General features: G+C 40.6%; 1 pseudogene; it reads right to left on the bottom strand.

The window, feature by feature from the left end:
* Positions 1–6,494: 6,494 nt before the first annotated feature.
* On the bottom strand, positions 6,495–9,263 carry LOC125556600 (annotated as a pseudogene).
* Between the last annotated feature and the right edge of the window lie 13,658 nt (positions 9,264–22,921).

Here is a 22,921-nt window from a genome sequence, read left to right as displayed (position 1 = left end):
TACTCATGGACTGGACACGAGAGCTATATCTCGCTTCAAACGAGATGGAAGCAGCTCTCGCGTGAGGGTTTCCCTCTTCCCGTTATTTCTGGGCCGGCCCATTTTTGTTTTTTTCTCGCTAGCTTCTCTTCACTCAATCCTTTGGTTCGTGGGTTCTGCTCCGGTTTTCTTTTTTTTTTTCTTTTTTCTTCTCTTTTTTCTTTCAGTGTTCTTTGTGCCTTCGCAGTTTTCTACGTTATTTTCTTATTTTTTTCATCATTTCCTTTGTTTTAGTCCAGTTTTTATTGATTTTTTCTTTCTTTTCTTCTTCTTTTTCTTCGGTTTTCTTTTGTTCCTTTCTCCATTTTTGTTGGTTTTTTACTTTTCTTTCCTATTTTATTCATTTTCATTGTTTTTTTCCTTTATTAGTTTTCATCATTTTTTAGTTTCCTTTGGTTTGTTCTGTTTTCCTTGGTTTCCTCATGGGGTTTCACGGATTTCTTCGGGTTTTTCTTTTTTCTTTGTTTCTAAGGTGTTTCTTTCTTTCTTCGGTTTTCACCACTTTTTTTGCCTTCAACACATGTCTACATTTTTATACAAATTTTTACATTTTACGTATACATCAGAAAACATTTTTTATGGATGTTTAATATTTTTCAAATACATGATTAACATTAAAAAAATAAACATTGTACATTTTCGGTATATATCAGGAACATTTTTTCAGGCATGTTTAACATTTTTGAAATATATGATTAGCATCTTTCTATACATGATCAACACTTTTTAAAATTTATGTTTTAATAGTCAAGTTTTTAATACACATTCTACATTTTTTGTATACATCGGTAACATTTTTGTGTACACATTTAACATTCTTGAAATAGATGATTAACACTTATTCAATTTTTGTGTGTTTCATAACTACTTTTTTCATACACATTGAACATTTTTGGTATACATTAGGAGCAATTTTTATAAATGTTTAACATTTATTGAAATATATTATCAACATTTTATTCGATATACAATCAATATTTTTGGCATAAATCAGGAACATTTTTTAATTCATGTTATACATTTGCTTTTACATCAGGAACATTTCTCATATACATATTTATCATTTCCAACAAATATTAACAGATTTAAAAACTTATTTTCATGTCTACTTTTTTCCATACACGTTGTACATTTTTTGTATACATCAGAACCATTTTTCTATACATATTTTTTTCCCAAATGCATGACTAACATTTTAAAAAAATATACGTAATATATATTTTCTAATATATATGTTTAGAATATTTGGAAGTATAAAGAAAAGTAAAAAACAAAAAAAGTGAAAATAAGTAGAAAAAAGGACAAGGAAGTGGCCTCCCACACGCCTGGGCTGGCCCAGTATAGCGCTCGCTTCAGGCGAGGCTAGCATCGAACTAGTGTCGAGCGAGGTAGAGGCATGCCCTGGGCCGGACCCATGTTTCAGAGTACAACAAAAGATATTTTTAGGGGGAAAGGCCCACGGGCCTAAAAGTTTCTAAATTGATGAAAAATAGTACATTACATAGTTACAAGGAGCGACCAATGAAGTCCTGATTTTATGTGGAAATGATACCAATTTATATCTAAGTAAAGAAAGCAATCATGTCGTTTGAGCACCGCCACCGTTGGGAACAAGTAACTCGCCATCAGCAGGAATCCTCCACAATGGTCGAAGAGGACAGTGCTTGTCGCCTCCGGTAGCTTAGAAAATCAGATGACATTCACCACACGTCAGATTGCGCGGAGCTCACGTTCGGACTCAGAGGCGCCACGATTGCAGATGTCTAACACCATGTCTGCTACCTACTCCATTCGTAGCGTTTTTACACTAGTACATTCCAATGAATAAGGTGTGCATGCCTTTTAAATTTCAATTTTGACTTCAAATTAGTTATAAGTTATGTGACCCTAAATCATACCACTGAAAACTTCTTTCAAATACAAATCAATGATAAACTTTCGTCACATATAATCCACATATAATAAATTAAATTGATGATCAAATTTAAACTTAAAACACATGCATGTCTCTATTCATTGAAATGAAGGGAGTATGACAATTAGTCGCGCACCTAGGAGGTACAATTGTGATTACAATCGTGTGTGGTGCTCACGTGTTCTTTGGCGATGGATTAGTTCCAGGAGTAGATATGACGAAAGTTAGCAGCACACTGAATATAAAATAAAATAAATTTAGCAGCACACAGAACATAAATTGTGGATTGTATGGATTAATTAGCAACACACAGAATATAAAATAAAATAAATTTAGCAGCACACAGAACATAAATTGTGGATTGTATGGATTAATTAGCAGCACACAGAATATAAAATAAAATAAATTTAAACCAGTCCACATTTTATAAAATCAATGACGTAGGACTGGTTTAATTAGCAGCACACAGAATATAAAATAAAATAAGTTTAGCAGCACACATAAATATGACATTTTACTCCTTCCGTTCTATTATAAGATGTTTTAGATATCTTAATATAGACTACAAACGGACTGAAATGATTAAATAAACACATTAAAACACGTCTATACACATCTGATTCAAAAAAAAAGTTAGAACATCTTATATTTCGAAACGGAGGGAGTATCAAATACTAGTCTTTTTTTTAGCACTATACAACACCAGGGGCAAAATCTTTTCATTTCACACTTAACACCGTTCGTGTCCAAAATGGATGAGATGTCAAAATAGGGAACAAATTTTAAACGTAATGTCAAATAGGCAAGAAAGTCTTGTTTGTGCGCACTAAGGAAGCACATTTAAATAAGGGGCCAAATAAGAATTCGCTCTTCCTCCCTGAAAAAAAGGAATTATCTCTTCTGTGTAGGGTTGGTCTTGCGCACCAAGGACCAAGTTTTTGAAACGAATTTTTGACCAAGTTTCTCAACTTTTGGTGGGTAACAAAATATCTTGATGCTCAAAATTTTGGGTCCAACTCAAATCAAATTAAAAAATTAAGTGAATTTCAATAGATCAAATTCAGTAATTTCAAAGATTTGGAAAATACACCCTCCATAAAGAAATATAAGAGCGTTTAGATCTATAGATAAAATCAAATATATCTTTACGAAGGGTGTATTTTCCAAATCTTTGAAATTTTGTATATTTTGGTAAGGTCCAAGAAAAATCCTTTACTGAATTTTACTTTTGATTTTAGGTTAGAGAGAAGTACATGTTTGTGAATACATGACACACAAAAAGTTTGTTATTGTACGAACACTTGGGTGTCTAGCTCAATCACTCGCCACCGGTCGGTGCCCCACCTATGGCTGCTTCCCCACCAGCGTCCCACTGCATGCACCCGTGCGGACCGCGTCCGCCTGCACAATCAAAGCCGAACTTCCACCACGTGAATCTCATGCGTGAGACGCACTTGGAGTGCCTACATACGTTTGGAAGCAGGGTGCGCCGCTACCACCAGGACGACGACCGGTGACAGCGGCAGCGAGGAGAGACGCTAGGGGGAGTCCATGGTGGTTTTGGGGTTAGGGCTCCCATATGTGTTCTTTTATTGAGAGGTTCAACTGAGGTAGAATATGTCTCTCCTCGCATGTCCAAGTGCAATCGGCATGCCGACATATCGGGCGAGAGGATCTCGCACTCACGACACCACACCGGGCACCCGTGCCTCTCGTGGTCCGCTCTTGGTATTTGAAGCTCCTCATATTTGGCTTGCGGCACATCCAAGATGCTGGGTAGGGTCGGGTCCATTGGTCTGGCGAGATCCATTACGGTAGCGGTTGGGAACATATGTGGTGTTGCAGCGTCCAATGTGGATTTGGCCAGAAGGTCGTGCGTGGGAAGAGAGGTGGTGTAGCAAACAATGGGGTACGAGTAGTGTTTTGGGGTGGGTCCATGCTGTCAGAGCCGACGTGGCGGACGTGTAAACTCCCCCACTACACCCTGCGATTTGAGGCCGAACAATCCAGAAAGTCTAGCCCAATATGTTGTTTGCGTTCAATGGCTTAAAATGTGCCCGGACCGGACTATCCAGACATTTAGGAGCAGAATGGGTGCCCTCCTTGGAGATTCCTTAACAAAAATGGATCTTCTGACTTACAAGAGGCAAGTTAGGGAGGTACAATGCCCTCCTTGCTTAAAATAGGGAAGGCAAATTAGATATATGACACTCTTCATAGATTATTATAGATTGTCGATTAATGTATATAAAGCATTGTGTTAGAGCACTTAGAACTCCATCGACATGGCGGCATAGCGGGCGAGAGGAGCTCGCACACGCGCAACCACACTGGACACCCACGCCTTCACTCTCTGTGCGGCTCTTGGCATTTGATGCTCCCCGTATTCGGCTCGGCGGCTGCTATGGGCGCGGGCGCGGTGACACCTCAAAGATGTTGCGTAAGGTCAGGTCCGGCGGTTCGGTGAGATCCATTGCATCGGCGGCAGGCAGTGGAGGTGGTTTGTGGTGTATGAGGTAGATTTAGCACCGAGGTCATGGTCAGGCCCATGAAGAGAGGCGGAGTAGCAAACAAAGGTGTTTGGGTAGTGTTTTGGGTGGGTCTGGGCTGTCGGATCCGACGTGACGGACGAACGAACTCCCCTACTCCACCTCTCTATTTGGGGCCGGACAATCCAAACAGTCTAGCCGGATATGTGGTCCTCTTTGAATGGGTAAAAATGTGTATGGACTGGACTGTCCAGACATTTGGGACTGAAATAGATCCTTAATGGAAGCGGATCTTCTTCTGAATGTAAGGAAGCAAGTTAGGGAGGTACAATGCCCTCCTTTGTTTAAAAGTAGGAAGGCAATTGAGAGAGATGATACTGTTCACAGTCACAAGTTATTATAGATTATGGATTTTTTGAACAAGCGCTCATATATATGCGCATACACCCACCCTTATGAAGGCACACGCGCACACCTTATCTCTATGAACATCTCCAAAAGACAGAGCCGGCCGGATAAATACGAGCATCAGGACTTAAACCCTGATGGACCGAGGATATCACCATCCAACCACAAGCTGGTTCGCGATTATGAATTAATGTACATAAATCATTGTGTTAGAGCACTGTTAATGTACGAAACTGCAGGGAAAGAAAGTTAGGTTACACATTGCACTTCAGTGTGATGAACAAGCAGTATCCAGCATCCTTATTTTTTTCGAAGTACCGGTTTATTGCCCTTCTTTATAGTGAATCACACACCACGCCCATGGCTGAGAGTTTCTTCCAAGGTGAACTCTGAAATACGGCTGAAATGCATTTTCGTCCTGCAGGCATATGTTGTGAAAGTTCCTGTTTCCAGGGAGCACACATTGCAAGCCACAGACCCGTCAACATTGAACAATATATACAGCAGCATTCTTTCCTGGGGGGCACACATTGTTAAGAAATTTATCAACTGCCATGGAGTATGAACTAAAAAATGTCCAAAGATAACCATGAACAGATGATCACATAATGTTGCAAGTCCATCGGAAGAGGTCATCAGCATTCGGCAATATATGCCAGCCAACTTACAGCAAAGTACACATTGACTGTTCAGGTTTTTTCATAGGGCCATTTGCATTTCTGTCCCTAACTCGAACCACCTAATCAGATATACCCCTAATTCGAAAGCCTACTCAAATTTGCCCCTCCGCCGTTAGGTACCCTTATAGTTTGACCGTCCTGAAAAAAATAGCAAAAAAAAATCTAAAAAATCTAAAATTTTGTGAGACCGAAGATACCCATGTGCCCAAGGTGTGTGCAAATTTTCGTGCTATTTGGACATTCCAGGAGCTCGTGGCGAGGAAAAACAGTTAATCTGCACGCTTGTGAACAATAAATTTGAAATAAAATAGCAAGAAAATTTTAAAAAATGTGAATTTTTTTGGCATCAAAATGGCTTGGGTGCACAAGGTGCTTGCAAGTTTTTGTGATCAAATGACATGCGAGGAGCTCTAGCAAGAAAAAAACAAAATAGTTATTTTTTCCCAAGTTTTTTCCCGAGGAAAATTTTGTTTTTTTTCTCCACAAGCCCCTCCAATGTCCAAACACAACAAAAAATTGCATGCAGCTTGCAGACACCCGAGCCTCTTTGATGCCAAAAAATTTCATATTTTTTTGAATTTTCTTGCTATTTTTTTGAATTTATTGTTCACAAGCATACATATTTATTGTTTTTCCTCTGACACGAGCTCCTGGAATGTACAAACAGCACGAAACTTTGCACGCACCTTGCATACCTGAGTATCTTTGATCCCACAAATTTTCAGATTTTTTAGAATTTTTTTGCTATTTTTTTCAGGACAGTCAAAGCCCTTTGACCGGCTTTGACATACTTTGACCGGACGGTAATGGCACAAAAGGGTATTTCTGTAAGTGCACCTAACGGCGGAGGGGCAAATTTGAGCAGGCTTTGAAATTAGGGGTAAATCTAAGAGTGGGCGCAAATTAGGGGCATAGATGTAAATGTCCCTTTTTCATATGTTAATAGAACAGGGGCTTCTCCTTGCTCGCAGAAACAGGAAGAGACTCGAGCGAGGCACAACACCCTAGCGGCTAATGCATTGATCGCTATGACTATGGAGTTATCTTCACATGAACTCGCAGATGGAGTTTGTCGTCGACGAAGAAGGGGCTATCATCAGGACTGACCTCCGCCCAAGGAATCCTGCATCCAAGAATTTGTCTATTATCGGTGCTGGTGGTGGTGCGCCTCCACAAGGAGCGAAACTCCAGGGACGGTCTCCTCTTTACCTCAATCTCATAATCTATTGTCCCCCTTACTGGCCCCTTGTCATCTAGCTTCTTTATTGAGAGGCAAAAATAGTTCCTTTTACAGATCGCCAAGAGGAAGAAACCATGCCCCGCACAATAGAACGGTGGCGAGCGTATCAATCCTGACGGGTAAAGTTCATTATACAAGAAGGCTGATCAATTAGGATGGCATTGGTCATATTACGCACTAGTGGCACCAGCGGAAGTAAACTTGAACTCAAAATCTTGTGTCTTCTTTCTAAATTTGGGTACTGGAAGTGGGCCCACCTAAGAACGAAGTCATAGACGGATTCTTCAGATGCAACACCAGGGTGATTCCTTGATAAGATGGCCAAAATCCCAGGGAGAGGGATTCTCATAAGTTCATCCTGAAACCTGAAATGAGGCAGATAATGATTTTATGACAGCAATGTCCGCATGAAAGAAGGAAAAAAAAGTATCTCAATCCAGGGGTTACTTACTTTGTTGACAGGAAATTCTTGTATCTGTTTGCAAGGAATTTCTTGGCTGCCTCTATCAGGTCAGTTGCAACTGAAATGGAACATGGGAGATCTAGGCACCTCACTGCCAATTCTGGGGTCATAGGCAGGTCTATGAGCTGCTGACCGCAAAGCTTCATGCAAGAGACAACCTCAAATTTGTCAGCAGCCATCAGGATATCAACCAACAGAGTGGGCTCAGTTGATGTGAACTTGCCACTGTACATAAAATGTAAAAGCTCCATGAAAGCCTTGTACTCTGTTCCAAGTAAGAAATAAGGGCAAGGAGGCATAAAGGATCAATGAAACAGTCCAAAAATCTCACACTGTAACAGTTAAGTAAAGGGGTACAAAAAAGAAGGGGTATCTGTTTTTTGTTTTTTGCCTGCATGATTATTAAGTATGACCATTGATTTCCAATAATCCATTAGGGAAACCCGTAATCATTTGGAGCAAAAGTTTATAAAGGTAACGAGAGACAATTCATATCAAAGTAGAAAAGTGTGGCAGGAAACTATGAAATAGGCCTCTCTATACTAATCAACAATTTTATTTAAAAAATAAAAAAATACAATGACAATAACAAACTAGAACTATCAGTTATAAGAAGATACACCATACACTTGAGTTACCTGAATCAGCAATTCTAAGTGTTGCCTGTCTCTGGCCAGATTCTTTCATGCCATTTGAGAAAAGCTAAGAAGCATGAAGCTTATAAGAAAGACGAGTTAATTGATTACAGAACAAATGCATTTCAGAAGATCTCGGAATTACCTTGAAGAAGAAATTACTTTTTATAGAAAGAATCGCTGAGCTGATATATATGGTCTCGACTCGTAAAACTGGTGGACTCGTCACAATAAGAAGAGTCGATATCTTCTCCATCATCACCTGTAAAATACCGAGGTCAGATAAATATAGAGAATCATGCAAAACTAGGGGAGAAGAAACAGAAGACACATAACAGAATTACTAGATAAGTTTTTTGCTGTTGAAAATGTCTTCTCAATGTGCGCCAGTTCATTTAATCAACCCTGACCTTGAGAAATGTGGATAATGTTAAACATCATGAAAACCAAGATACTCAATGAGTTGCATCAAGCATAATAAGCATGCTAAAGTAATCATAAATGTTACTCCAAGGATTCTATTCGAGTATACTGAACCCAAGTAACAAAGGTAAAAAAAAAACAGACCACTCATAATGTTTGTATGAAATTAACAGGCAACCAAAGATGAGCAACGGATTGCCACTACAGTACCGACATACCAATTGCGTACCACAATTCACATGTATTCATACTAAACAGTAAGTGATCATGAGAAATAATAGAGGTGAACTAAAGGCTAGTGTTGACCTGAAATGTGGAACACACTTGCTGAGATAATCATGAAACTATTTCTTCATATTCCAAGTATGCAGACATGCAGTCAACAAGGCAATAGCATATGGACAATAATCTGTTGTATTTGTTTTGGACCTTTTGATGTTACAGTCAGAGAGATAGCAGTTGGAAGATTCGATGTAGCAGGCGATGAACCAAATTTCCCCACATACATTTTTGTTGTGAAAGATGTGAAATAATTGATCACCTTGTCCCTTTTATCTAAGGCTGACGCATTGTGAACATATACTAATTTGTTAATTGCTTCGTCGGGTTAAATCTGCAATCGATTCATCTTGGGTTTGTGGGGAACTTACTAATTGAAGGGCCTAAACCTAAATTGATTACCTTTAAGCACTGTTCGAATGGGAAGACTAATTACGATGTGCACGCAACGCAACCGCGGAGGCCTGGGCTGCTGGGTGGCTATGTACGCACCTTCGTCCTCCTCGCGGCGGCGCTTGCGGCGGGGAAGTGAGCCTCCGGCGCCGGGCGCGTCGTTGTCCCGGCCGACGACCTCTACCCGAAGCTCCCGGTCGGAGAAGTCCTTCGAGTTGAAGACGAGGTGATAGGCGTCGTCTACCTCCGCCTCCGCTCCTGCCCCCGTCGTCGACATCTCGTTCGTTGTAACCCTAGCAGGGGTGGCGGCGGAAGAGGAGCAAAAAGGATGGATTCAGCTGGTAAATTTAAAGAGCATTACAATCAGTACCTACTTAAAAAGAATCTAAGAGCATTTCTAGCAGATGTGTACCGCCATCTTATAAATTTCGTTTACAGTATTCTGTAAAAAGAATTGCGCAACGGCGGACGGATCGGCAAAACAGATACCGTTAAATGTCGTCGGATTCCCACTCGATTTGAAACATCTAGTTCACAACAAAGATCATCAAGAGTTAAAAAGGGATTCCGCCCTAAGGCCATGGATCAATCAGTTCAAAGAATTTACTCCTAACAAATTCTTATAGGAATTCTGGTAGAATTAGAGAGCATTAAAAATACGAGATACTATAGCCCTTTTTTCCTTAAAAAAGAAAGAGTACGGGAATGATGTCGCGGGCAACCGACAAGGGATGGTCACAATAAAGTATACAAATCACTTTCAGATGTAATTGAAGGTAAAGAGGGAAGGTTTCGCGAGACTCTGCTTGGGAAACGGGTCGATTACTCGAGGCGTTCTAAGTAAGATAGTTCTGCATATAGCACCCCGATAGATAGTTCAACCTTGAGCTACTAAACTAGATAAGTCATACTAGCATCTACTCCTAGCCGTCGTCGCCGGAGTCGCCATTACGGGACGGGGGCTCGTTGTCGTGGAGGGTGTGGTGGATGAGCATGCCGGAGAGGGTCGAGGTGAGTTGGTACTCCTCCAGAAGCGTCGGCACGCGCGCGACCGCAACTGCATCTCCGGCGGCGGCGGCCTCCTTCGCCTCCCACCAGGCGCGCTCGGCCGCCCGGAGGCGCTGGATGGACGGACCGAAGAGCCGCCCGAGGCGACAGAAAGTTGCCCCTGCTGGCACTTCGGTGCTGCGGGTGCGCGCTTGCTCCCTGCGCCTCTCCGACATGGGAGGGGGAAGGAGGAGCTGTCGGCCTCATCGTCGTCGTTGCCGCTTGCGGCCGTCGAACCCACCGTGACCGCCAAACCCCCCGCGACACCCGAACCCACTGCGGTCGCCAAACACCCCGCCACCTCCATGCCCGGAACCCGCGGACGCCATCTCCAGTAAGATCAGGTGGTCAAATACGTTGCATAACATCGTCAGAGGTGTGAGGATTTGTCGCCGAAGGATGATTTTTGCGGCGGAGGTGGCTAGGAGGATTGCGGGACGGGAACCCTAAAATGCCCCACACCCGCAAATATATGGAGGAATTGAGGGCGGCTTATGGGCCACCTGTAAAACTTTTTACGGGCTGGGCTGTAACGCCCCGAGACCGATGGGCCAGGTGTCTTCCAGTTATTCGCTGTGTTGCCTTGTCATGTGCCTGCGTGTCATGCATTTCATATCATGTCATCATGTGCATTTCATTTGCACACTTGTTCGTCTCATGCATCCGAACATTTTTCCCGTTGTCCGTTTTGCAATCCAGCGCTCATTCTTTTTCCTGAGATTTCACGAAATCCCAGTAATCTTTAGGCAATTTCATCGCATCATATCTTTGCACATGTGGCTCCGTTTTGGACGTGTAGCATATCGAAATGTTCATCTCGACGAGTACATTATTTCATCTCATTGCATCATTTTTATTCGAGCTCATCTTGATGCCCGAAATGCTATTGAAAGAGGGCTATGTGATGATAATTTCAGATCTGTTACAGCAAATGCATTTTTGTCATTTTTGCCATGATTAATGTGTGCATGCTATGATCCTGAGCTCTACATGTGTTTTGTAGAATGCCATGCCATCTTTACAGGGGTGTATGCCATGTATTTTTGTGATCTTTGTGGTGACTAGCACAAGCATGCAAAGTAGCTTACTCAATGTTGCTGATTTCAGGGAATTTCACTAAGTCTCTGTCCTGTCCTTATTTTTAAGCCATATGTTCATGTTGATTCCTAGTGATCCGTGCCTCTTTTGAGCATGATCAGTAAGGATGTTTTGTAGATATTATGGTGCTCTAACCATTCATGTCTTTGTTTGCAATTATGGAGCACCCTAACTTGACTCAATCGAGCTCTACTTTTGCTATAAAATGTTTCTGGCATTTTGTTAACATGTTTAGCAATTTTGCCGAGCTTGTTGTAGTTGATCCGTGCATGTTATGATGTTGTTCTTGTCATGTCTAGCTTCTATGCCATGTCTATTTGCTGGGTGTATACTTAGTTTGTCATGAAATACCTTGTAGTGAGTGCATCGAGCTCGTAAATATGCCTACTCGTTATCTGTTTTGCCATGCTTCAGTTTTTCACTAAGTCTAAATCTGTTTATGTTTTTGCTATGTTCACATGCTTGCAATTGTATTTTCTGATCCCTTTTGGCTCATGGTCACTAAGGGACTTTTGTTGTATGCTTTGAGTAGCTTTATTCCATGCCTTTCTTTTCCATGATATGTTCCTGTAACATGTAGTTATCATGCTTTAAACATTGCTTCTTGATATTAAATTCCTGACATGCTGTCAATTTCACTAAGTCTGAAACCTGTTATCTTTTGCACTTTTGCCATGCTTGTTTGAACCTGTTATTGAGTGAATTAGCCATAGCTCAGTGTTCATCTTTTGTCAAGCATCTTGAGTGGATCTCTGCCATGTATTTTTTTGCTATGTTTGAGTGCAGTAGCTTATTTATCTTGATGCATTTAGAAGGCTACTTGTTGTTTATCGCAGATCAGTGTCATTTTTGTTTTGCTTGCCATTTCCAAACCGTGCATCCGATTCCGGTGATCTTTATATCGATTTCGACCGAAATCAACTCACCTTTCCAGTGGCACTCTTGGTTTTCCAAGTTGAGGCCAGGTTCAATCATTCCTTTCCAAATCATGCATATGCATCACATACCGCATCCCTCATATCCTTCCATGTTTTGCATCATGTTGCTTGAGCATTGCATGTGGTTGATTGTGTCTCCCTTTGATTGTTGTTCTTGCTTGGGTAGAGCCGGGAGATGATTTCGTGTTTGAGGAGCCCATTGAGTACGTTTACGAGGTTCAAGCTTCCGTTCTTCTTGGAGAACTTTGCAGGTGATGTCTACTACACAACCTTCTTCTTGTAGACGTTGTTGGGCCTCCAAGTGCAGAGGTTTGTAGGACAGTAGCAAATTTCCCTCAAGTGGATGACCTAAGGTTTATCAATCCGTAGGAGGCGTAGGATGAAGATGGTCTCTCTCGAGCAACCCTGCAACCAAATAACAAAGTCTCTTGTGTCCCGAACACACCCAATACAATGGTAAATTGTATAGGTGCACTAGTTCGGCGAAGAGATGGTGATACAAGTGGTATATGGATGGTAGATAATGGTTTTTGTAATCTGAAAATATAAAAATAGCAAGGTAACTAATGATAAAAGTGAGCGTAAACGGTATTGCAATGCTAGGAAACAAGGCCTAGGGTTCATACTTTCTCTAGTGTAAGTTCCCTCAACAATAATAACATAATTGGATCACCTAACTATCCCTCAACATGCAACAAAGAGTCATTCCAAAGTCACCAATAACGGAGAACGAACGAAGAGATTATGGTAGGGTACGAAACCACCTCAAAGTTATTCTTTCCAATCAATCCGTTGGGCTGTTCCTATAAGTGTCACAAACAACCCTAGAGTTCGTACTAGAATAACACCTTAAGACACAAATCAATCAAAACCCTAATGTCACCTAGATACTCCAATGTCACCTCAAGTATCCATGGGTATGATTATACGATATGCATCACACAATCTCAGATTCATCTATTCAACCAACACAAAGGACCTCAAAGAGTGCCCCAAAGTTCTACCAGAGAATCACGACGAAAACGCGTGCCAACCCCTATGCATAGGTTCATGGGCGGAACCCGCAAGTTGATCACCAAAACATACATCAAGTGAATCACGTGATATCCCATTGTCACCATAGATACGCACGGAAAGACATACATCAAGTGTTCTCAAATCTTTAAAGACTCAATCCGATAAGATTACTTCAAAGGGGAAACTCGATTCATTACAAGAGAGAAGAGGGGGAGGAGAAACATAAGATCCAACTATAATAGCAAAGCTCGCGATACATCAAGATCGTGCCAAATCAAGAACACGAGAGAGAGAGAGAGAGATCAAACACATAGCTACTGGTACATTCCCTCAGCCCCGAGGGAGAACTACTCCCTCCTCGTCATGGAGAGCACCGGGATGATGAAGATGGCCACCGGAGAGGGATTGCCCCCTCCGGCAGGGTGCCGGAACGGGTCTAGATTGGCTTTCGGTGGCTACAGAGGCTTCTGGCGGCGGAACTCCCGATCTAATCTCCGTTCTGGAAGTTTTAGGATACATGGGTATATATGGGTGAAAGGAGTACGTCGGTGGACCGAAGGGGGGGCCACAAGGCAGGGGGGCGCGCCCCAGGGGGGTGGGCGCACCCCTACCCTCGTGAGCTCCTCCTTCATCTTCTGACGTAGGGTCCAAGTCTATCCGGTAGGTTTCCTTCCAAAAATAACTTCTCCAGTTTATTTTTTTCCATTTCGACTCCGTTTGATATTCCTTTTCTTCAAAACACTGAAATAGGCATAAAACAACAAATCTGGGCTGGGCCTCCGGTTAATTGGTTAGTCCCAAAAATAATATAAAAGCGGAAAATAAAGCCCAATATTGCCCAAAACAGTAGATAATATAGCATGGAGCAATCAAAAATTATAGATACGTTGGAGACGTATCAAGCATCCCCAAGCTTAATTCCTGCTCGTCCTCGAGTAGGTAAATGATAAAAAGATTATTTTTGATGTGGAATGCTAGTTGGCATAATTTCAATGTAATTCTTTTTAATTGTGGTATGAATATTCAGATCCGAAAGATTCAAGACAAAAGTTCATATAAAATAATAATACTTCAAGCATACTAACTAAGCAATCATGTCTTCTCAAAATAACATGGCCAAAGAAAGTTCATCCCTACAAAATCATATAGTTTAGTCATGTTTCATTTTCGTCACACAAGAATGCTCTCATCATGCACAACCCCGATGACAAGCCAAGCAATTGTTTCATACTTTAGTAATCTCAAACTCATAAACTTTCACGCAATACATGAGCGCGAGCCATGGATATAGCACTATGAGTGGAATAGAATATAATGAGGGGGGTTATGTGGAGAAGACAAAAAGGAAAAAGTCTCACATCAACGAGGCTAATCAATGGGCTATGGAGATGTCCATCGATTGATGTTAATGCAAGGAGTAGGGATTGCCATGCAACGGATGCACTAGAGCTATAAATGTATGAAAGCTCAACAAAAGAAACTAAGTGGGTGTGCAGCCAACTTGCTTGCTCACGAAGACCTAGGGCATTTTGAGGAAGCCCATTGTTGGAATATACAAGCCAAGTTCTATAATGAAAAGTTCCCAGTAGTATATGAAAGTGACAAAACAAGAGACTCTCTATCATGAAGATTACGGTGCTACTTTGAAGCACAAGTGTGGTAAAAGGATAGTAGCATTGCCCCTTTTTATTTTATTTTTTTATTTTTTTATATTTTTTGGGCCTTCTTTTTTTCTTTGGCCTTTCTCTCTTTTTTTTGGGACAATGCTCTATTGGATGATGATCATCACACTTGTATTTATTTACAACTCAATGATTACAACTCGATACTAGAACAAAGTATGACTCTATATGAATGCCTCCGGCGGTGTACAGGGATATGCAATGAACCAAGAGTGACATGTATGAAAGAATTATGAACGGTGGCTTTGCCACAAATACTATGTCAACTACATGATCATGCTAAGCAATATGACAATGATGAATGTGTCATGATGAATGGAATGATGGAAAGTTGCATGGCAATATATCTCGGAATGGCTATGGGAATGCCATAATAGGTAGGTATGGTGGCTGTTTTGAGGAAGATATAAGGAGGTTTATGTGTGAAAGAGCGTATCATATCACGGGGTTTGGATGCACCGGCGAAGTTTGCACCAACTCTCAATGTGAGAAAGGGCAATGCACGGTACCGAAGAGGCTAGCAATGATGGAAGGGTGAGAGTGCGTATAATCCATGGACTCAACATTAGTCATAAAGAACTCATATATTTATTGCAAAAATCTACAGGCCATCAAAAACCAAAGCATTACGCGCATGCTCCTAGGGGGATAGATTGGTAGGAAAAGACCATCGCTCGTCCCCGACCGCCACTCATAAGGAAGACAATCAAATAACACATCATGTTTCAAATTTGTTACATAACGTTTACCATACGTGCATGCTACGGGACTTGCAAACTTCAACACAAGTATTCCTCAAATTCACAACTACTAAACTAGCACGACTTTGATATTATTACCTCCATATCTCAAAACAATCATCAAGCATCAAACTTCTCTTAGTATTCAAAACACTCATAAGAGAATTTTATTATTAATCTTGTATACATAGCATATTAGGATTTTAAGCAAATTATCATGCTATTTAAGACTCTCAAAATAATATAAGTGAAGCATGAGAGTTCATCTATTTCTATAAAATAAAACTACCACCATGCTCTAAAAAGATATAAGTGAAGCACTAGAGCAAACGACAAACTACTCCGAAAGATATAAGTGAAGATCAATGAGTAGTCGAATAATTATGCAACTATGTGAAGACTCTCTAACATTTAATAATTTCAGATCTTGGTATTTTATTCAAACAGCAAACAAAGCAAAATAAAATGACATTCTAAGAATGGCAGACATCATGTGAAGAAGCAAAAAACTTAGGATCAACCGATACTAACCGATAGTTGTTGAAGAAGAAAGGTGGGATGCCAACCGGGGCATCCCCAAGCTTAGATGCTTGAGACTTCTTAAAATATTATCTTGGGATGCCTTGGGCATCCCCAAGCTTGAGCTTTTGTGTCTCCTTAATTCCTCTCATATCACGGTCTCCCTAAATCTCAAAAGCTTCATCCACACAAAACTCAACAAGGACTCGTGAGATAAGTTAGTATAAACCATTGCAAAAACCTTATCATACTCTACTGTAGCAAATCACTAAAATTATTATTCAACATTGCATACTAAATGCCTCTGCATATCTAATAGTCCTATCCTCAAATAGAATCATTAAAGAAGCAAACATATGCAAACAATGCAAACATAACAACAATCTGCCTAAACAGGATAGTCTGTAAAGAATGATGCAACATCCATACTTCCCTAGCTCCAAAAATTATGAAAGAAAATTCCCACTGTAGTAAATTTATCAGATCTTAATATGCAAAAGATTTCAACATTTTATCACATTCTGACTTTTCTAGGGAATTATTGCAACAGTGGTAAACTTTCTGTTTTCAAACAACAACATGTGGACTTCTAAAATAGGCATAGTAAAGGCTATCAATGCCACTTTTATTGAAATAAAATATGAATTTTTTTTTCTAAATAACGGAAATAAAATCCTAACAAAATAAATTGACGCTCCAAGCAAAACACATATCATGTGGTGAATAAAAATATAGCTCCAAGTAAAGTTACCGATGAACGAAGACGAAAGAGGGGATGCCTTCTGGGGCATCCCCAAACTTAGGCTCTTGGCTATCCTTGAATATTACCTTGGGGTGCCTTGGGCATCCCCAATCTTAGTCTCTTAACACTCCTTGTTCCATAGTCCATCGAATCTTTACCCAAATTTGAAAACTCCACAACACAAAACTTAACAGAAAACTCGTAAGCTCCGTTAGCGAAAGAAAACAAAACACTACTTCAAGATACTGTAATGAACTCATTCTTTATTTATATTGGTGTTAAACCTACTGTATTCCAACTTCTCTATGGTTTATAAACTCTTTTACTAGCCATAGATTCATCAAAATAAGCAAACAACACACGAAAAACAGAATCTGTCAAAAACAGAACAGTTTGTAGTAATCTGGATCAAACGTATACTTCTGGAACTCATAAAATTCTCAAATAACTTTCTGGACCTGCGTAATTTATCTATTAATCATCTTCAAAAAGAATTAATTAAATAGCGCTCTCCAAATAAAAATGGCAGTAGTTCTCGTGAGCGCTAAAGTTTCTGTTTTTTTACAACATGATCAACAAGACTTTCCCAAAGTCTTCCCAAAGGTTCTACTTGGCATAAACAGTAATTAAAAGCATAAAACCACATATAAGCAGAGGCTAGATGAATTATTTATCACTAAACAGGAACAAAAGGCAAGGAACAAAAATAAAGTTGGGTTGCCTCCCAACAAGCGCTATCGTTTAACGCCGCTATCTAGGCATGATGATTTCAATGATGCTCACATAAAAGATAAGAATTGTAACATAAAGAGAGCATCATGAAGAATATGACTAGCACATTTAAGTCTAACATACTTCCTATGCATAGGGATTTTGTGATCAAACAACTTGTGGGAACAATAATCAACTAGCATAGGAAGGTAAAACAAGCATAACATCAAAATTTTAAGTACATAGAGAGGAAACTTGATATTATTGCAATTCCTACAAGCATATGTTCCTCCCTCATAATAATTTTCAGTAGCATCATGAATGAATTCAACAATATAACCGGCACCTAAAGCATTCTTTTCATGATCTACAAGCATAGAAAATTTACTACTCTCCACATAAGCAAAATTCTTCCCATTCGAAATAGTGGGAGTATCATAAGAGACTTGAATAAAATAAATTGTTTCCACATTAAAAGAGTAATGTTCAGAGAAGGGGTAATCATAATCATGACAAGTTTTATAAATATAATCACTACTTTTTATAGCATAAGTATCATCACAATAATCATCATAGGTAGGAGGCATGCTATCATCATTATAAATTTGCATATCAAAACTTGGGAGACTAAAAATATCATCTTCATTAAGCGTAGCATCCCCAAGCTTAGGACAAACATTAATTGCAGCAAATATATTCTCAAAAACATCATCTTCATCAAACATAGCATCCCCAAGCTTGGGCCTTTTCATATCGTAAGCATAATCACTCTCATAATTAATAGTATGGATAGCACCAATAGTATAGCAATTATCATATTCTTCCAAGCAAGTGCCAAAAAGATTTTCGAGATCATACGAAGTATCATTATCTTCCACAATTATATTTTCATGAGGCACAATAGTAATAGGGGCAGCATTATTTGGGAGAGACATCTTTTTACCTCTCTTCCTTTTTCTTTTCTTCTTCTTCACCACATCATGTGTGGGTTCAATCCTCTTTTTGGGGCTCCTTATTAATGAGATTGGTTGAATAGGAGGCTCCTCCTCGTTACCTGATTCATCATAAGAAATAATAGGAGGATATTGGGAAGTCTCTTCCCTCTCATTAGTATTCTCTTCATCTTCTATTTGTTTTCTTTTCTTTATGTAATTGGCAATATAAGGATTTTCAATGCAATTCACCGCGCAATACATATAAATTTCCTCTAGATCAAAATGAAGAACTTTATCAAGGGCAAATTTTGGAATATCCTTAGTTCTACGTTTAATTTCTTCATAACCCAAGAGCAAACTAAGTTCATTATGATGTGCAAGGGAAATCAAGTCATCACAATTTTTGGACACGATACGCTCATGAAACAATTTGCATCGGGTACTAAAATGATCACGTTCATTGCAAAGTTCACAAGTAGGGCTAAGAAAAGATAAATTTTCAGCACATTCATCTAGCTCTTCTTGCAACAATTTGGTTTCTAAGTACTTATGCCTCTTGCAATATCTATCTTCCCTATTTGGTGTGTACTTGCAAACATGCACTCCACAAAAATTGACATGTTTATAGGAGGCATTTTCATCATAACTAGTGCAATCATCATCAGCATCATGGGTATTCAAAGAATTCATACTAACAACATTGCAATCATGCTCATCATTCAAAGATTTAGTGCCAAACATTTTATAGATTTCTTCTTCTAGTACTTGAGCACAATTTTCCTTTCCATCATACTCACGAAAGATATTAAAAAGGTGAAGCGTATGAGACAAACTCAATTTCATTTTTTATAGTTTTCTTTTATAAACTAAACTAGTGATAAAACAATAAACTAAAAGACTCGATTGCAAGATCTAAAGATATACCTTCAAGCACTCACCTCCCCGGCAACGGCGCCAGAAAAGAGCTTGATGTCTACTACACAACCTTCTTCTTGTAGACGTTGTTGGGCCTCCAAGTGCAGAGGTTTGTAGAACAGTAGCAAATTTCCCTCAAGTGGATGACCTAAGGTTTATCAATCCGTAGGAGGCGTAGGATGAAGATGGTCTCTCTCGAGCAACCCTGCAACCAAATAACAAAGAGTCTCTTGTGTCCCCAACACACCCAATACAATGGTAAATTGTATAGGTGCACTAGTTGGGCGAAGAGATGGTGATACAAGTGGTGTATGGATGGTAGATAATGGTTTTTGTAATCTGAAAATATAAAAACAGCAAGGTAACTAATGATAAAAGTGAGCGTAAACGGTATTGCAATGCTAGGAAACAAGGCCTAGGGTTCATACTTTCGCTAGTGTAAGTTCCCTCAACAATAATAACATAATTGGATCACATAACTATCCCTCAACATGCAACAAAGAGTCACTCCAAAGTCACCAATAGCGGAGAACGAACGAAGAGATTATGGTAGGGTACGAAACCACCTCAAAGTTATTCTTTTCAATCAACCCGTTGGGCTATTCCTATAACTGTCACAAACAACCCTAGAGTTCGTACTAGAATAACACCTTAAGACACAAATCAATCAAAACCCTAATGTCACCTAGATACTCCAATGTCACCTCAAGTATCCGTGGGTATGATTATACGATATGCATCACACAATCTCAGATTCATCTATTCAACCAACACAAAGGACCTCAAAGAGTGCCCCAAAGTTCTACCGGAGAATCACGATGAAAACGTGTGCCAACCCCTATGCATAGGTTCATGGGCGGAACCCGCAAGTTGATCACCAAAACATACATCAAGTGAATCACGTGATATCCCATTGTCACCACAGATACGCACGGTAAGACATACATCAAGTGTTCTCAAATCTTTAAAGACTCAATCCGATAAGAGTACTTCAAAGGGGAAACTCAATTCATTACAAGAGAGAGGAGGGGGAGGAGAAACATAAGATCCAACTATAATAGCAAAGCTCGCGATACATCAAGATCGTGCCAAATCAAGAACACGAGAGAGAGAGAGAGATCAAACACATAGCTACTGGTACATTCCCTCAGCCCCGAGGGAGAACTACTCCCTCCTCGTCATGGAGAGCACCGGGATGATGAAGATGGCCATCGGAGAGGGATTTCCCCCTCCGGCAGGGTGCCGGAACGGGTCTAGATTGGCTTTCGGTGGCTACGGAGGCTTCTGGCGGCGGAACTCCCGATCTAATTTCCGTTCTAGAAGTTTTAGGATACGTGGGTATATATGGGTGAAAGGAGTACGTCGGTGGAACGAAGGGGGGGCCACGAGGCAGGGGGCGCGCCCCTACCCTCGTGAGCTCCTCCTTCATCTTCTGACGTAGGTTCCAAGTCTATCCGGTAGGTTTCCTTCCAAAAATAACTTCTCCAGTTGATTTCATTCCGTTTCGACTCCGTTTGATATTCCTTTTCTTCGAAACACTGAAATAGGCATAAAACAACAAATCTGGGCTGGGCCTCCGGTTAATAGGTTAGTCCCAAAAATAATATAAAAGTGGAAAATAAAGCCCAATATTGCCCAAAACAGTAGATAATATAGCATGGAGCAATCAAAAATTATAGATACGTTGGAGACGTATCAGCAGGCAAGATGACCATACCCTCGAAATCACTTCTATCTTTGCTTGCTAGATGCTCACTCTTTTGCTATGCCTATGCTGCGATACCTACCACTTGCTTATCATGCCTCCCATATTGTTAAGCCAAGCCTCTAACCCACCTTGTCCTAGCAAACCGTTGTTTGGCTATGTTACCGCTTTGCTCAGCCCCTCTTATAGCGTTGGTAGTTGCAGGTGAAGATTGGAGCTTGTTCCATGTTTGGAATATGGTTATTTGGTTGGGATATCACAATATCTCTTATTTATATTAATGCATCTATATACTTGGTAAAGGGTGGAAGGCTCGGCCTTATGCCTAGTGTTTTGTTCCACTCTTGCCACCCTAGTTTCCGTCATATAGGTGTTTTGTTCCCGGATTTTGTGTTCCTTACACGGTTGGGTTATAATGGGAACCCCCTTGACAGTTCGCCTTGAATAAAACTCCTCCAGCAAGGCCCAACCTTGGTTTTACCATTCGCCACCTAGCCTCTTTTTCCCTTGGGTTAGGCCAGCCCAAGGGTCATCTTTATTTTAACCCCCCCGGGCCAATGCTTGTCTAAGTGTTGGTCCAAACTGAGCGATGTCCGGTGGCTACCAGGGGCAACTCTGGGCTGGCCTACCCAACGTCTTGCTCATCCGGTGTGCCCTGAGAACGAGATATGTGCAGCTTCTATCGGGATTTGTCGGCACATATGGGTGGTCTTGCTGGATTTGTTTTACCATTGTCGAGGATGTCTTGTAACCGGGATGCCGAGTCTGATCGGATTGTCTTGGGAGAAGGAATATCCTTCATTGATCGTGAGAGCTTGTGATGGGCTAAGTTGAGACACCCCTGCAGGGATTTGAACTTTTGAAAGTTGTGCCCGCGGTTATGGGCAGATGGGAATTTGTTAATGTCCGTTTGTAGAAAACCCAAAACCTTAACTCATTTAAAATGCATCAACCACGTGTGTAGTCATGATGGTCTTTTCTCGGCGGAGTCCGGGAAGTGAACACGGTGTTGGAGTTATGTTTGACGTAGGTTGCTTTAGGATCACTTCTTGATCATAGTTTCTCGATCGTCCTTTTGCCTTCTCTTCTCGCTCTCATTTGCGTATGTTAGCCACCATATATGCTAGTCGCTTGCTGCAACTCCACATCATACCTTTACCCTTCCTATAAGCTTAAATAGTCTTGATCGCGAGGGTGTGAGACTGCTGAGTCCCCGTGACTCACAGATACTTCCAAAACCAGTTTGCAGGTGCCGATAATACCGTGCAGATGACGCAACCGAGTTCAAGGAGGAGCTCGATGAAGTTCGTGTTCGTTATGTTGTTCCGTTGCCAGTTGATCAGTAGTGGAGCCCAGTTGGGTCGATCGGGGATCTGTGTAGCATTTGGGGTAGTCTTCTTTTATTTTGGTTCTGTAGTCGGACCTTGAATGTATCTGGATGATGTAATGCTTTATTAATGTATTGTGTGAAGTGGCGATTGTAAGCCAACTATGTATCTCTTTTCCTTATGTATTATATAGGTTGTGTGAAGATTACCTCACTTGCGACATTGCTTTCAATGCGATTATGCCTCTAAGTCGTGCTTCGACACGTGGGAGATATAGCCGCATCGAGGGCGTTACATGGGCTCATTTTAGCGGATCTAATCCAGTCGTTTTTTGGCCCATCTCATAAAAAGACCGGAAAAACGTAGTTCGCGGGACTTATACGTGATCTGCGAGAAATGCTCTAAGAGCAAGTCTAGCCGATGCTGGTGTAAAAATCAATTTACGAGATTTGCGGTACTAAGAGCAACTTCAATAGTTTTTCTATCTCTAAAATAACCGTTGTTTACGAAAAGTTGGGACAAAAAACCTTTCCAACAGTTCCATATACTAGCTTTATCTTTAGAGGAACCCATAAAAGAG

This window comes from Triticum urartu, chromosome 5 (genome assembly GCF_003073215.2).
Source record: "Triticum urartu cultivar G1812 chromosome 5, Tu2.1, whole genome shotgun sequence".
In the NCBI taxonomy this organism is placed as follows: Eukaryota; Viridiplantae; Streptophyta; class Magnoliopsida; order Poales; family Poaceae; genus Triticum; species Triticum urartu.
Note: the sequence above shows the minus strand (reverse complement) of the source record. Positions and strands in the feature narration are given on the sequence as shown.